We start from the raw sequence: 16,161 nt of genomic DNA, 5'->3' as shown, positions 1-16,161 counted from the left end.
GCCCGCCAGTCTGCCTGGCAGATGGATTTGCTGTTTTCCTGTAATTCTTCAATTCTCCACCTCGGCGAATGTTTCCACCAAAACTGAGCCGACTCCAAATCATCCAATAGTCCATCAACAAGTCAGGGAACCAATCTAGAGCTGAAACACGATCTCTCCCCCCATCTGAATCAACTGATCAAACCGGCTGCATCTGAAAGACTGCCTACGTATCCTCTTGATCTCTCCCCCCATCTGAATCAACTGATCAAACCGGCTGCATCTGAAAGACTGCCTACGTATCCTCTTACCAAAGGAATCAAGCCGAACGTAGTTCACCCAAATGGCCTCCAAATGCCTCAATCCACTAGAAGAGTTCGCAACCCTTTTTCAACATCACGATCAAGTCTGCGGCTGATAGCACCTCCAATGGCCCCAAACTGAACTAATCCAAACACCTCCACCTGAGATGAACCAATGGCCATATCCAGACTATATTTACCAGCTGCACTTGAATTAATCAGCCTATCATCTACATCCAAATCAGCACGATTCCTAATCTGTGTCATATCAGCTAAAATCCCAAATGATGCAGTATGATCTGGAGTTTCCACCCAACGTGGAGTAGCATCACTCTCCATCTGCTGCGATGTCCCAAAGATCTGATCACCACTCTCCACCTGCTGAGAGTCAAACATGACATGCCTGCTCAGAACAAAGTCAGAAGCCGATACCTGATAATCAAACATGCCTATGAATCCCAAATGTCCTATCGGATCAAATCTCACATTCACGATGTGACCAAGTATTGGGTAGCCAAACATCCGACGCAATTCAAAATCTAAAGCAGCTCCACCAGATCTCATATCTATACATGCAGCAGTCGGCAACCTATACATGAGACGGTCCAAACATGTCGTAGCCTACACACCAATGCCAATGCTCGACATCAAACGCCGATCCTCCTTCAGAAAGGAACAGCTGCCCAAATCTGCCATCTCGCCTTGTCGCCTCAAAGTTTCCACATCAATGAAGTGTCTCCAATTGCCGTGAGATCGGCACAAACGTAAGAAAGAACCACTACCATAATCAGAACGTCAGGTTACCTTTCTACCAACACACTTCCTATATCTGTTGCGGGCTTCTAGGACTTCACACCAACGGGACTTGGTTGCAATCCACCAATGCCTAGAGCAATCCCCAATTGTGCAAAACCACATACCTATTACCTCCCAATAATGCTCCCTTGAAAGGCCCTCGAATGCCTGAATGAACACCCCTCATAAAACCTCTCGAATGATGGATAGAAGTGCCAAACTCCATCTCGGTCTTCTCGCTCATACCAATGGGTTCACAGGACTTCAAAATACAGGTCAAAGCACTCCTCAATAACCTATGCACGGTATTACCAATCAAATAACCCAGCATCAAACAACGCCTGAATGAACACCCCTCAGAAAACCCCTCGAATGATGGATAGAAGTGTCAAACTCCATCTCGGTCTTCTCGCTCATACCAATGGGTTCACAGGACTTCAAACTGCAGGTCAAAGCACTCCTCAATAACCTATGCACGGTATTACCAATCAAATAACCCAGCATCAAACAACGCCACAGTCTAGCCGAATCTGATGAAGTCGTCATCTCCCTATCAATCGCCGTGCTTCCTAGCAAATAATACAAATTGCTCCTTCTGACTCCCTTCATAACAATCATGGACCCCAATGTGACCTTCAAACGTGCATCCTCCAAGGTCACTTTATAGCCAGATGTCACCAAAGCTCCTAGTGAAATGATGTTCTTCGACAGTTGCGGAACGAACCTCACTCCTTCCAACTCCTGAATCACTCTGTCATATATCCGAATACGAACGGTACCAATACCACCAATAGAGCATGCATGTCCATTACCCATGAGCACAACATCCTCTCTTTCTAACTTCTGAAAGCTGGAGAACCAATCCCTCCTAGGGCATACGTGGTATGAAGCACCCGAATCCAACATCCACGTGTAGAGTTGGCAACATAAACTGACGGCAGTGTAGACAATGAATAGCCCGAAGAATCTGAATCTGAATTATTGTCACTAGTCTTGACAACATTCACCTCTGAAACTTGTACAGATTTCCCCTTATTCTTCTCGGCTCGATCTAACTTTGGGCATTCGGCTTTCCAATGTTCATCCTCTTTACAAAAGGAACACTGATTCCTACGAATCCCACGATGTGCACCTCTAGACTGTGACCTCCTGCTTCGGTTTGAACCATGACCATGAACTACTAATGCATCTCCCGATGCCTTCTCGGAGGACTCATCAACACTCTTCCTCAACTCATAATTCACCAACGCTGAGGTCACCTTCTTGTAACTAACAATAGTTCTTCTATTAATCATAGTTAGGATAAAAGTACCATAATCATCATCGGGCAACGAACACAGAAGTAACATCGCATTGTCTTCATCCTCAACCATGATATCCACATTGACCATGTTTGAAAGTAGCTTTGTGAAGTTGTTATCATGCTTCCTAATGGAAACTCCCCTCTTCATCTTGAACTGATAAAACCTCTTCTTCAAGTGAAGCTGATTCTCAATGCTCTTAGTAAGATACTTTTCATTGAGTGTTTCCCACATCTTCTTCGCCAAAGTCTCGTTCATCACGTCATAAATAAGATCCGACGTCAAGCATGACCGAATAACTCCACATGCCCTACTATTCATCTTCTTCCAAACCTTTGCTTCTATCTCGGCAGGTTTTTCTTTTAACTCAAGAGTCTCCTCCAAATTCTGAGCGTCTAATGCATCCATCACCTGGCACCTCCACAAACCGAAATTGATCTTGCCATCAAACTTCGAAACATCGATCTTCATAATATTGATGCTCAACTATGCATCGTCTTCGTAAAAGACGATCCCGATGTGCTCGCTTCACTCATGTTATCGATCTAACTCTTCAAATAGGAATCCTTTAGTGAATCCTTCAAACAAGGCTCAAGTCGAACCTGAAGCTCTGATACCAATTGTTGTGCGCGGCGCGGAAGCGTTCGAATCACACAATCCAAACAAGAGAGACCACAACCAAAATCAACAAGCACGATCACCAACTAACACAAGAAATTTACGTGGTTCGGCAAGTTGCCTACGTCCACGGGGCAAGGAGGGGGGAGATCTTACTATTAGAAATCAGAGAATACAAGTAGAGTTACAAATCTCTCAGACCAAACCCTAAAACAATGCTCTTGATCTCTCACAACTCTCCCACAATTGGATGCAACAACTCTCTCCCAAAGACTGCTCAAATTCGTCCTTGCCTTACCCTAAACAATCAGGTTTAGGGATATATATAACTTACAAAATGAATCGGGTCGAAAACCAAAAGCCCAGCCCAGAAACATCGACGGTCGACCGCGCAAGTCTCGCGGTCGACCGCGGCGGTCGACCGAATCTCAGTCCCGAGAGCAAAAAGACTTACAGTCGTCCGCGGTCGACCGCGACGGTCGACCGCGGTCGACCGCGACGGTCGACCGCCACCAGCTCCGATTCCTACTACACTTCGTGCACGTTCGCGGTCGACCGCACCGGTCGACTGCCAGTCTGCCTGGCAGATGGGTTTGCTGTTTTCCTGTAATTCTTCACCATCCATAAAATTACAGTTAAAAGAAATATATGTTGATAAGAAAAACATATGCACATAAAAATTTCTGCTTAGTGACTGCTTGAATTCCTTATGAATAACAGAAAAATGCTCAAGTTTATATAAGTACAAAATCCACAAATTAACATGAACCAATTGACTAAACTCAAAACTACCGCAGGTACATAAGTAGATAATTAACATTCAAATAATAACTAAATAAAACTACTACAAGTACATAAGTAGATAATTAACATTCAAATAATTCTATGTGAGCTCTAGATCAAGTAATTTTTACCTCCAAGGATACCTAAATACATACTTTCTCCGCTCCTCCTTTTTCTCTTCATCACATTCTTCAATTGTATTTTCTATCTCCTCCATCTTCACCAATTTCTTTCCATCTCTCTCAACTATTACACCGTTCATCACCACCTCGCTATTAGCTTCTTATTAAAAAATTAGTCATACGGCTTCTCATTCAAAAATTAGTCAAGTGGGCTTGGCTTCTTTCTTCCTTATCTATATTTTGATTAAGGATTGAAATTTTGATTGGAGAGCAATGGTTGTAACCTTTTTCATTGTTAGTGTGAATAAAACAATGTTTAATATTGAGAGTTAATAAAAGGGGGTTATGAGGGGGTGTTAAAATAAAAAGTTGATGGTAATCAATGTGGAGGTTATGAAAAATGAGTATGCATATATATTCATGTATGTATGAATGGATGCATATTCAACGAGGATGTTATGAAAAATTGAGTATATATATTTTCAAATATGTATGGATGAATGTGTTGTAGGGCATTTTGGGAAGAATTATTATGAAAATTGAGTAAATATGTGTCTTTATATATGTATGGATAGATATGTTGTAGGACATTTTGGTAGGAAATGTTTTAACATAGCAAACCACTTTTATAATAATAGTAGATTTTAAATTGGCCAAACACCGAAAACCCAAACCAGCAACACTATAAACCTAAACACCCAAACTTCAAAAATCCAAAACTTAAAGCAACCAAAAGAACACACTATAAACCTAAACACCATAACTTCAAAAACCTAAAACTTAAAGCAACCAAAAGACCACTCGCCAAAAGTCTCTCTCTCTCTCTCTCTCTCTCTCTCTCTCTCTCTCTCTCTCTCTCTCTCTCTCTCTCTNATCCATACCTATCACTTCTTAGGCCGCAGCATGCACCCGTCACAGGTCGGGCTGCTACCCTAAGTGCTCTTCTGCAAGCTTCTCTTGTCCTACTCTTCTCTCCTCAACTCGTCAGCAGACGTCAAATGAGTTGAATATTATATTATTATTTGGTAAATGTAGTCCACCCCAAAGAAAAAAAAAATTCTGGATACACCACCGCATGCATGTATATGGTATATTATTGGTTTCACATCACTTTCCATCCCTGTTGCATTGGATATTTTTTAGCTCCTGATATTTATTTTTTGGATTTCATTCACTACATATCAGAAGAGTTTGTTGTCAACGTGCTTCGGTAACAAGAGATTCACATGGAGCATATTTTTATTAAAAAAGAGAAATCCTTAATTGATATTGCAGGACGGATGTGTGTCGGAATGTGGTAACATCTTTGGAGGTGTAGAGATGCATCTACCCTCTAAACTATTCTATTAGCACTTGCACACTATAACCTCTCAACCCTAGACAATGTCATTGCTTGATTAGTTTGAGTTGGCACATGAAATAAATTTCTTTTTTCATTCTTTTTTCATTTTTTTCATTCAATTTATTTGGAAGAAAAGCCTTAATAGCCTTTTTACTTTGAGAAAAAGTGCAGTTAATTGTCATGTGATTCCCACGTGACATCTCAACCTAACAAGAAAGTAACATTGCTTGGGGTTCAGGGCATAAGTGATAGCAAAATGGTTGATGGGCTAATAAGTGGCTACATCCTGTAGTATGGGGGTATGTTTGCAGTTAACACTTATTTTTATAGCTGTAATGGCATATGTCTCAAAGAACTAGCATTTTCCCTTTTCTAACATGTTTATCTTTAAACTATCTCACGCCAGGCGCAGAAAGCTGAAAGGGATGCCACAGATTTGAAAGGCTCAATGAGAAAACGAATGGAATCCCTTGATTTGGAGTGAAATGACAAGCTAGTCATCTGTGCCACCATCAAATCCTATGTTAGAAATATAGTGACTAAGGTATGCTATTCCGTCGCAAATTTTGTCGTGGTTGTAGTTAGAAAGGCCAGACTGTTCTTTCTTAACATCTTCTTGTTTTAGATCAATGCACTTCTGCCTCTTCTGTAATTTAAGAGTTTGAGGAAGAAAGTTGTTGCCTGCTTTTTCTACACAAGTGCTTCCATTTCTCAGATTATGTACTTTAGGAATAGGGTAAATTACCTTGTATCGCACAACAAGCTCTTTTATGTAATCTGGTGGGCTTCTACTGTTCAAATTGATTTTAAGTTGGAAATAAATTAGAACTTGAAGTCAGATTTTGCCTTGGTATTTTGTTTATCTACATTTACTAGTCACAACATTTCCTCATCGAATCTTTTGGTACTTCTATGTTTGGATCTCTGATAAAATATTGGGCGCCAACACACTCACTCGCCGTGGAAGTGAATCACCTTGAGAGAAAATCCTGGTTGAGTTTACACAAACTCCAACCAACCTCGATGTTCCTGTTTTGTTTTGGAAATAAGAATAGAAGTGAATATCTCAGCGAGGTGATATATATACTCTTCTCGATATCAAATTAAGATCTGGATATCGAGGGAATGATAAGCAATGTTAAATACACATAAATTAATACCCAAAGTAAATGAGGCGAGGGATATACGTGGTTCGGCAAACTTTCCTATGTCCACGGGAAGGGTGAAAGGAGATTCCACTATGATGGAGAATACCGATGACTTGCACAACCCACAAGCTCGCCCCAAAGAGATGAAGCTTCGATTTTTACCCAAGGGAAGATATCCTCTTCCTTGTTCAATCCTTCTAAGTTCTCTCTCTTTTCTCTTGTCAAGATCTCTCCTTTTCAAATCCAAAATTTCTGTTAAAACTCTCCCCTTTTTTATCTATTGTAAACCCTAGGAAACAACATTCCTATTTATACCAAATCCCAGTCCAAAAATAATCTGGAAAACAAAATCGTTCGCTCTTGGATTCGGAGACACCCTGAGATGTCTCGGGTGTCGAGATACCTCAGGGTGTCTCACACGCACAATGCCGAGACATCCTTTGGTGTCTCGTTCCGTTCACAATTCTCTACCTCGTACATCATTTGATAAACCTAAAATTTTGGATGAGCACCAGAAGAACGCTTGGAGCATCACAAGAGAGATCTGAAACATCAAACTAGCTGCACCATTATACCATGGCTGTGTATGTACCCTCTGACCAAGGATCAATTTAATCGTAGTTCTGCACATTGTTCTCCATATAGTCTCCATCTCACACCATCATCATCCCGAAAGGCTATGCCCTCTTAGGCAGATTAACACGGGCTGATATGAAGCAAATCCAAACAATGCTAAAATTTGCTACTTGTCACCACTTTGGTCAACATATCATAGGATTCTCATTTGTGTGTACCTTCGTGAGAGAAATATCACCTTCCTCTACGATATCCCGCACAAAATGATACCTGACATCGATATACTTGGTACGGGCATGATGAACTTGATTCTTAGCCAAATGAATCGCACTCTGACTATCACACCATAAGTTCACACAACCCTACTCAATCCCCAAATAATCTAGAAGATCCCATAGCCACAATGCTTCATTCACTCCCTCTGTCATGGCCTTGTACTCAGCCTATGTAGTAGAAAGTACCGCTGTAGCCTGTAACATCGATCGCCAACGAACTAGAGCATTATTTATTATGAACACATAACCATTAGTAGATCATCATCTATCTAGATTACCCGCATAATCTAAATCCACAAACCCGCTGATCTGACATGTATCTTCATCAAAACACAGACCCATATCAATGGTACCCTTCAAGTACCTCAGGACCCATTTCACTGCTTCTCAGTACGTCTTTTCCGAATTCACCATGAACCTACTGATAACACTGACCGCTTGTGAAATATCTGGACGTGTGCGTACATTAAACTGCCAATTACGCTAGCATAAGGTACACGCTCTATATGTGCCTTTTCTTCTGCTGTAGTGGGAGATTGTTTACTTGAGAGCCTGAAATGTGGAGCCAATAGAGTCACCATTGACTTAGTACTTTGCATTCCAAACCTTGCGATAACCCGCTCAATATAGACCTTCTCACTCAAGAACAATCGCTGATTCGCTCGCTCTCTTCTAATCTCCATACCCAGTATTTTCTTAGCAGCGCCTATGTTCTTCATCTCGAACTCTTTACCAAGTTGAGATTTTAGCATATCTATCTTCACCTTGCTTCTTGAAGCAATAAGTATGTCATCCACATACAAAAGAAGATAGATATAATCACCTTCATGAAGCTTTCAATTATAAACACAATAGTCATAACCGCTTCTGGAAAACCCATGCTTTAGAATGAAGGAGTCAAATCGCTTGTACCACTGCCGAGGAGATTGTTTCAATCCATAAAGTGATTTCCTCAAGCGATATACATGATGCTCCTTATCCTCAACCTTATAACTCTCAGGCTGATCCATATAGATTTCCTCCTCCAAGTCTCCGTGTAAGAAGGCCGTTTTGACATCGAGTTGTTCTAGCTCAAGGTCACCATAAGCAACAATACTCTATAGCACCCGAATAGAAGTGTGTTTTACCACCAAAGAAAAAATCTCATTATAATCCACACCTTCTCTTTGTGCAAACCCCTTAGCCACTAGTCTAGCCTTGTAGCTTGTACCACCAAACTCGGAAGAATCCTCCTTTCTCTTGTACACTCACTTACAATCAATAGCTTTCTTTCCTACGTGCAATGAGACTACATCGCATGTTTGGTTCTTCTGGAGAGATTTCATCTCTTTCTCCATCGCAGCCAACCAATTCTCACTATCCCTATCCTGAATAGCTTCTTTGAAGGTGACTAACTCATCATCATCCACCGAGAGTACGTACTTAACCAAATTTATCTGCCTATAGTGCTTCAGAGGCTGATCTGATCCCAACTTCTGAACCTCCTTGTATGCTCGCCTTGGCCTAATGGAAGCCAAACTGTCTTCGAGCTGCTATTGTTGTAGTGTCTGTATATTTTCGTGCTAAACCTTCTCTTGTTCAAGCTCATCATCACTCTTTTCCTGAGTATCTCTATGATCTTCCTCTTGAACACTACTAAAACCTAGTTGGTCCTTAGGTTCTATCTCAATCATCTGGGACTTTGAAGTTCCAGCAGTCTCAACACCATCATTCTTGGACGTCCTAGCTATCATGAATTTCTCATTAAAGTTAACATCTTTGTTGATCACAAACTTAGAATCTTCTATACACTAAAGGGGATAGCCCTTTACGCCCGCTGCATACCCCAAGAATATTACCTTCTTGGCTCTCGAGTCAAGCTTTCCTTTATTGACGTGGTAGTAGGTTGTACATCCGAAAATCCTGAGCCTATCGTAATCTGTATACTCACCTGACCATACCCGATAGGGTACATCACCATCCAATGTCGAATGTGGAGACTGGTTTACTATGTAGCAAGCTGTAGTAACCGATTCTCTCCACCATTCTTTGCCCAAATCAGAATATGATCGCATACTCAATGTTTTCTCCCACAATGTACGGTTCAGTCTCTTTACGACTCTATTCTGTTGTGGTGTAGATCTAACTGTCCAATGTTGAGCAATACCCTCCTGATCACAGAACTTTTTGAAAACACCCTATATATACTCTGTACCATTATTAGATCTCAGTATTTTTAATTTCCTGCATGTTTTGTTCTCAATCATTGCTTTTTACTTCTTGAATATCTCAAATACCTCATTCTTATGTTTAAGAAAATAAATCCAAGCATACCTAGAGTAATCAAAACGAGACAAAATATCTGGAACCACCATTGGAAGTTGTCGAAGCCAGACCCCAAACATCTGTATGCACATAGTCTAATATACCTCTGTTCTTGTGCTTGCTTTTTAGGAACTGTATCATGTGCGCCTTTCCGTACACACAATCCTCGTAAAAATCTATACAAGGTTTCTTCATGTTCTTCAGCAAACCTTCCTTACCAAGCAGATCTAGACTTTTTTCTGACATGTACCTAAGCCGCCTATGCCATAATCGAGTGTGCTCACATGGATCTCCACCACTTCCATCAGTTCTAACCGCTGCCTCTCCTGTCATTGTCGTACCCGAGAGAGTATATATGTTACCATGACGAATGCCCTTCATCATGATCAAGGAACCTCAAATAACCTTCTTTACTCCATTTTCTGTAACTATCTTGCAACCACCAGAGTCCAAAGCGTCAACTGAGATAAGATTCTTCCGCAAGTCAGGAGCATGTCTCACATCCGTCAGGGTTCTAACCACTCCATCATGCATCTTGATTCTGATATCACCAAACCCCACCATTTTACAAGCATGAACATTCCCCATCAATATGATTCCACCATCAATGCTTCTATAGGCAGTAAACCACTTTCTATTTGGACACATCGTAAGAGCTAAGAATCCATTTACCGGAGATATATTTACCACCCGTAACGACGTAACATTCTTTTTTGCTCCCTTCCTCCGAAACATAACTCACCTCTTCCTTGCCTTCTCTTCCCTCATTTTTATTGTTCTTCTTCTTCCCACCTATTCTCTTGATAGGACAGTCGACCTTGAAATGCCCAAGCTCACCGTATTTGAAACACGGTCTTCCTGCAAGAGGTTTTGATTTTGGTCTAGACTTTCCTCTCTTGTCTTTTCCTTGCTCATTGCTCCTTCCTCTTCAAACAATCCCTGTGCCTGCTCCTTATTACCACTAGTAGTCATGTTACTAGTTGCAATCTTTCGAAGATCATCCGTTAGAAGTGACGTTCTAGTCTCATCCATCTTTAAATTGCCACCTACTAGCATCAATGTTTGTACCGGGTTCTCATAAGACTTTGGTAAAGAAAGAAGTAGCATAAGTGTTTGATCCTCGTCTTCTACTTTCACATCAATGTTGTAATACCCCAACCCTTGAGAGGGTGATGTGATTAGTATTGATAGATTTGATTGGAATACTCATACCACCAAGATGCATCTTCTTTTCAGGAACCTAAATCTTAGAAACTCCAAAGTTAAGCGTGCTTGGCCTGGAGAAATTCTAGGATGGGTGACCCCCTGAGAAGTTTTCCAGGGAGCACGTGAGTGAGGACAAAACGTGCTGAAAAGACATGTGGTGGTTTGTGAGGCCAGTCCATCAGATCTAATAGCGTACTGACTCCGGGATTCCGGGGCGGGGCGTTACAAATGGTATCAGAGCAAAGCTAACCGGAATTATGAGAGCTAAGTGCTATGCGGCGCAAAGTGCTACGTCGAGAGGGCGGGAGCCACCTCTTGAGGCCGTAGGAGCCACCTCTAGAATCTCACACGGATGGTATGGTCTTGGATGATATGATTAGGCACAACGAGGACGTTGTGAGTTTAAGTGGTGGAGTATGTAATACCCCAACCCTTGAGAGGGTGATGTGATTAGTATTGATAGATTTGATTGGAATACTCATACCACCAAGATGCATCTTCTTTTCGAAAACCCAACTCCTAGAAACTCCAAAGTTAAGCGTGCTTAGCCTGGAGAAATTCTAGGATGGGTGACCCCCTGGGAAGTTTTCCAGGGAGCACGTGAGTGAGGATAAAATGTGCTGAAAAGACATGTGGTGGTTTGTGAGGCCAGTCCATCAGATCTAATAGCGTACCGACTCCGGGATTCCGGGACGGGGCGTTACAAATGTCCTTCAAATCCGATATGATCCTATCGAACATTATGTTGATGTACTCCCGGATTGATGAGCCTTCCTCCATTTTACAAGTATACACTTTGGATTTCAAGTAGATCCGATTTGTTAGGCTCTTCGTCATGAAGGTACTCTCTAACTTTGACCACACACCCACCGCCATTGTCTCTCCATCCATTAGAAAAGCTACATCCCTCTCAAGGCATAGGATAATCGATGCTCGTGCTTTGAGATCTAACTATTCCCTATCCTCATCAGACATATTGTTGTGCTTCTTTTCTCTTCCTGCCAAAACCTTGTGTAATTTCTGCGAAATCAACGAATTTTTCATCTGCATCCTCTAATAAGAAAAATCATTCTTCCCATTAAACTTTTCAATCTCATACTTTCTAACTTTAAATGTTTTACTAGTAGACTCCATTCTCCGCTTGTTTTAGTAAATCTGCTTCTCTCAAGAATTTTAACAAACACCTTGTGTGTACCACACAATAACCAAGCACCACCTCAAATCGGAAGCTCTACCACCCCTAATCTGAACAAGGGCTCTGATACCAATTGTTAGGCGCCAACACGCCCGCTCGTCATGGAAACGAATCACATCAAAAGAGAACCCTGGTTGAGTTTACACAAACTCCAACCAGCCTTGATGTTCCTGTTTCGTTTTGGAAACAAGAACAGAAGTGAATATCTGAGTAAGGTAAGATATACACTCTTCCCGATATCAAATTAAGATCCGAATATCGAGAGAATGACAAGCAATGACAAATATACAGAAAACAATACCCAAAGTAAATGAGGCGAGAGATATACATGGTTCGGCGAACTTGCCTATGTCCACGGGAGGGGTGAAGGGAGATTCCACTATGATGGAGAACATCGATGACTTGCACAACCCACGAGCTCGTCCTAAAGAGATGAATCTTCGATTTTTACCCAAGAGAAGACAACCTCTTCCTTGTTCAATCCCTCTAAGTTCTCTCTCTTTTCTCCCATCAAGATCTCTCCTTTTCAGATCTATAAAATCTATGTTAAAACTCTCCCTTATTTTTATCTACTAGTTGAGATGCACGTGCAATGCACGTGGTTGAATATCATAATTATTTAAATTAATAACAATAGAGTAAAAATAAAAAAATTAAAGTTTTTTTGTGGGATTGATCATCAACTCAATAATCTCTCTCTTAAATAAATTATTGTCATTGTTTTCTTCAACCCAGATTGTGGTCACTCTTAAATAAAATATTGTTATTGTTTTTTTCAACCCAGATTGTGGTCACATGATCTACTATTTGTGAGTTATAAATACATTAATCTAATACAACACCTCTATTTATTAGTATCTTGAAGTCTTCAAAAGATAGGTGGTCATTCAATTCGTAAAAAAAATTACATATGAATTTACTTGCAATATATCCATTAAATTTTTAGTTATGGTTTGACTTATATTCACATTAATTTTTAGTTATTGTTTCACTCATATTTATATTATCTAATATTCTCATTTAATTTTATAGCTCATTCTCTGTATCATAGAAGTAAAACTAAAAGTATGATGAATTATTTTCTTACAAAATTAGAATAGGAAGATTATGATATATTTCGCTATGTGCTCTAAATATATATTTTTTTCTTTGATACAAGGTCCCTATCAAATCTTATTCTAAACGATGTGAATAAAAAATGCTATTATAATTCACTTGCCTTGGGCAATTGTATTGTATATAGGACACATAACTCATCTGAAATATTCACATCTGCTAAGTGAATTTTGTTGTTGTGAGAGAAACATGTTAGAGACTCGTATTCAAACTTTTTGACTCTATAAAAGATACAAGAATTTGGAGTGCATAGCTTATATATCGTAACGAACATATTGATTCATGAAGAATTTTTCCTAATAACGATATTATTACAGTGATATTACTATATATAATATTTTTTAATAAATTATAAAGTATATATATGGAAACCTCAATGCTTATAGTCAGTAGTTGAGCTCCACAAAATATGTTAACTTTACATTGTAGTTTGCTATTTGTAGTATTATTGGCAATGTCATTACCTTTACTTTTTATCTTATTATTCACATTTTTTTTATGTAAGTTCTCTTTTGCTAATCGTTAAATTGGCTATATTTAGTTTTTATAATATCAGAGGTTAGAATATTCTCTTCTACTTAAAAAGTGTTGATATAATTTTCTTAAAAAGTATATACACATAGTAGCAATAGTATAGTGAGGTCCATTCTTAAAAAATATATACACATAGTAGCATTTTTCTTAGAATATTCTCTTCTACTTAAAAAGTGTTGATATAATTTTCTTAAAAAATATGTACTTCAGTTTAACTCAAACATTGGCTTAAAGCCATTTAGAGTGAGGTCATTTCTATGCTAAAATGGTGATATAGTAATTACAAAATCTAAAAGTCAAAGAAGAAATTTCTACAAAGAGAAAGTAATTTAATATGTCAAATAAAGAAGTAATTTGTAAATTATACACGGACAATGTAGATAGTTATAAAAAATAATGTATATATCTTCATAAAAACTTTATAGTGAGTGACCAACTATAATCATCCTAATTTAAGCATAAATAATTATTATTTAGTTACTAATTTGATACGCTTAACTATGAAATAAATCTCCAACAAAAATAAAAATTGAGATTGTATTATGTTGTAGGTAAATAAATAAATGTTATTGGAGCTCCTCTTTATATTAAATTTAAAAGTAATAATTTAAATTACAAATATTAACTCATGTGAGAATGTAAAGTACTCTATGGTCTATATACGTTTATAGTCAATCAATTAAACGTATTAAATTTATAATGACCACAATCAAAATTATATGGTGGGTTCACATTAAATATAATTTATAAGAAAATAGTATATTAAATCAAAAACATTTTAACCGCTATATAAATTATCTGAAATTTTTTACATATATAAACTATATTGCCGAGGAATAGTGATATGCACACTTAACTATGGTTTAATAATCTTATCATCATTGTTTCCTTCAATCCAGACTGGTTTATTATTTGTGAGTTATAAACACATTAATCTAGTACAACATCTCTATTTATTAGTATCTTGAAATCTTCATAAGATGGGTGACCATTCAATTCGTAAAGGAATTTTTATATGTAATTTTTGCATATATAAATTACACTACCTAGAAACAGTGATGTGTTGTGTACTTAATTATAGCCTAATAATCTTAAGAACAATTTACTCTTCAATATCATCATTAATTAACGTATTTATGCATTACACTGAAAAAAATAATAAAAATTTAGAAAACTATAAAAGAAACACCCTAAAAAATTTAAAAATTATAAAAACACACCCTAAAATTTTGTAATTTATAAATACACAAGACTATTAAACATTACATTTAAATCAAGAAATTACAAAAAATCATTGAAAATTTTCAAACTTTAGAGAGGTCATTTGCAATGTGCTAAACTTTAAGGGTGTTTTTTTGTAAATTAAAATTTTAATAGATTTTCAATTATTTATGTTCTTTTCAAAAAAGTTACAGGTAATTTTGGCCATGAAAGATTTTTCCTAAATCTATATTTTTAAAGTGAGTATGATATTTTTTGTAAAATTTTAGTTTTTTAGGGGTTGTTAGTAATTTTGTATATTTATTTTTGTGTTCATAGGTTAGAAATTCTCATGGTAATTTTTTATAAATTATAAAATTTAGGGGTTTTTTTTTTAATTTTTTAAACATATAAGTCTTTTCTACAGATTGTAAATTATTTATAGACTATTTATAATCTTATGCTTTCAATTTAATAATGAGTTTGAAATTCTTAGGGTGTTATTTATAAATTTTGAATTTTAAGGTTTTGCTTGTAATTTTTAAAACTTCAAGGTTGTTTTTCTTTAAATTATAAATTATGTAGGGGATATTTGTAATTCTTATATTTTTAATGTACTATTAGGTTAGATATTATCAGAATTTTCATAAATTTACAATTCTGAGGGTTTTATTTTGTAATTTGTAAAAAGTTTAGAGTGTTTATTGTAAATTCTATAAATTTTAGGGGTTTTTTGTGTTATTTGTAGGTTTTTAGTGTGTTTGTAAGTTTAAAATTTTGAAAGTATTTTTTTATAAATTTTGAATTTTAGGGGTGTTTTTATAATTTTTAAAACTTACAAGATTTTCTCTAAAGTCAAAAAACTTTTAGTTTCTAACTAGCATATATATTTTAGATTTCTCACTAAATTAAAATAAATAAAATTTATAATTTTTAAGATGTTTTAATAAAATTTTAAATTTATAGGGGTTGTTTTTGCAATTTAAAAAACTTGGAGGATTTTTTTTACAGAGTCCAAAAATTTTTAGATGCTGACTAGCATATGTTTTTTAGATTTATCTGTGAACTAAAATAAGTAAATGATTTAAATTATATCAAACGTATTTTCTTAATCCAATAACATGTTAAATCTCATTTTAAATATGATAAATCATTTAGTTACTAATTCAAAGAAGATAAGATAATTAGAATAGATTAGGATAACAATATAATATTTAAAAAAAGTTGAGGATAATACTGACCATAAAAAGATTTTTCCGAACTCGTACTTTTAAAGGGAGTATGATTGTAAACCCTAGGAAACAACATTCCTATTTATACCAAATCCCAGTCCAAAACCCATCTGAAAAACAAAACTTGCCGCTC

This window comes from Asparagus officinalis, chromosome 3 (assembly GCF_001876935.1).
Source record: "Asparagus officinalis chromosome 3, Aspof.V1, whole genome shotgun sequence".
Lineage (NCBI taxonomy): Eukaryota > Viridiplantae > Streptophyta > Magnoliopsida > Asparagales > Asparagaceae > Asparagus > Asparagus officinalis.
The sequence above is the reverse complement of the archived record's forward strand: the minus strand, read 5'-3'. Positions refer to the sequence as shown.